General features: G+C 45.3%; 1 protein-coding gene across 1 annotated transcript in view; it reads left to right on the forward strand.

Annotated features, from left to right (window-relative positions):
• Positions 1–1,846: 1,846 nt before the first annotated feature.
• Positions 1,847–1,974, forward strand: part of LOC122143664 (GTPase IMAP family member 7-like) — an 11,735-nt gene continuing 11,607 nt past the window's right edge. Inside the window, exon 1 of the mRNA XM_042754229.1 lies at positions 1,847–1,934. The gene's annotated coding sequence lies outside the window, so the exon portion shown is untranslated. The remainder of the gene's footprint in view (positions 1,935–1,974) is intronic.

A 1,974-nucleotide genomic window follows, 5' to 3' on the forward strand; every position in this document is an offset into this window, starting at 1 on the left:
TTCTCCGGCTGCCCCTTCCTGGTCAGGTCTGTCAGGGGAGAAGCTAAGGAGGAGAAGTTAGGGCTCAAGCAGCGGTAATACCCCGCCAACCCCAAAAAGGCCCGCACCTGTGTTTTGGAGGTGGGCCACGGCACGGAGAGGATAGCTGCCACCTTCTTCTCTTGAGGCTTGATAAGGCCGCGGCCCACCTGGTATCCAAGTATTTGGCTTCGGCGAGGGCCAGATGACACTTCCGGGGATTGGCGGTCAGGCCAGCCCGCCGTAGTTCTGTCAGCACCCTCCGCAGCTGCTCCAGATGGTCCTCCCAGGTCTCCGAGTGGATCACGACGTCGTCGAGGTAGGCCGCCGCGTAGGCCTGGTGCGGCCGGAGGAGGTCGTCCATCAGCCGTTGGAAGGTGGCTTGGGCCCCGTGTAGGCCGAAGGGAAGGACCCGGTACTACCAGTGGCCACTTGGGGTAGAGAAGGCCGTTTTCGGTTTTGCCTGATCTGTCAAGGGGACCTGCCAGTAGCCCTTGGTGAGGTCGAGAGTGGATATGAACCGGGCCCTTCCCAACCGGTCCAGTAGCTCATCGATGCGGGGCATGGGGTAACAGTCGAACTCAGAGACCTCGTTCAGGCGGCGGAAGTCGTTACAGGAGCGGAGGGTGCCGTCGGGCTTCGGAACCATGACGATGGGGCTGGACCATGGGCTGCGCGATGGTTCGATTACCCCTAACCTCAGCATCTCCTGTACTTCCTCCTCGATGGCGTGTCGCCGAGCCTCCGGGACACGGTAGATGCCATATATGTAGATGCCGGACGATGGTCCCCGGTGGTGTGCGGACGTCGTGTTCTAAGACGTGGGTCCGCCCAGGCTGAGATTTTTGTCTGACAACAGCCAGTGCTTTACACAGAGATCTGATCTGATCATCATCCAGTCTGAATGGAATGACATGAAGAAACAGAACAATCTGAGACAGACTCAATCCAGAAGAACTGTGGCAACGTCTCCAAGATGCTACAAGAAATCTTCCTGCAAAGCTACAGTACTGTAAACAGTTTTAGGCACTTGTGTAAAATGTTGTATTTTGTAAAAACATTAAATCAACATTCTTTACATTTTAAAGCAGCTTTTGCCCTCGGTGCACTTGCACATGTGTTTTTAGGTAGCTTTGTATGTGGATATAGCGAGGTAAATAGCATTAGACAGGACTTTGGTAAGCAATTATTAAAAAATTATACAGTAATGTAACATGGTAATCACCAGAGTGGTACTTAGGGACATGTCCAATAAGAGTCCGGTGGAGATTGCAGAAAACATTTAGATTTTATTTTTTTATGAATTTTCAAATATGACTCTAGAGTGAAAAAGATACTATTTTTCATGATTTTGGCATGCATTATTAAAGAATGAAACCGTGAAATGACATGAATACAGTTTGGTTTTGTCCTTTTTAATATTTTTTTTTCCCTTCATTTTATTTTGATTTTCTCCACATAAGCAGGATACACCATACGATAACAGGTACAGATTGAATGATAACATATGCATAACACTTAAAACGTGAATGAATTCTTTAAAAAAAAAAAAAAATGGATCCAATTGATATAGAATAATGTTTATTGGGAGTATAAAAATATATGTTTTTTTTAATGTATTACTGGAGATTTAATTATTTGTGTATTTGTATATCTGTTATGTTTTTATATGAATGAAGATGTGAAGGAAAGAAAAGGACATGTGAATAGAAAAGATAAGGGAAGAGCATTTACAAGAGAGTCAGAAGACTTTTGCCGATATCTGGACTATGAGCATGTAGGAACAATAAACGGAAATACCATTTCAATGACAACATAATGGGACTTTCCAGTTCCAGTGATATGGGGCTTTACTGGAAATTGTGCTTCATACTCGATTCATGCATCAGAGCCTCAGTGTCATAACAGCTCCAGAGGTAAGTAGTTATTCTTTTTATTTAAAATCACTTGTCAGTT

The sequence above is a fragment of the Cyprinus carpio genome, unplaced genomic scaffold (assembly GCF_018340385.1).
Source record: "Cyprinus carpio isolate SPL01 unplaced genomic scaffold, ASM1834038v1 S000006480, whole genome shotgun sequence".
NCBI lineage: Eukaryota > Metazoa > Chordata > Actinopteri > Cypriniformes > Cyprinidae > Cyprinus > Cyprinus carpio.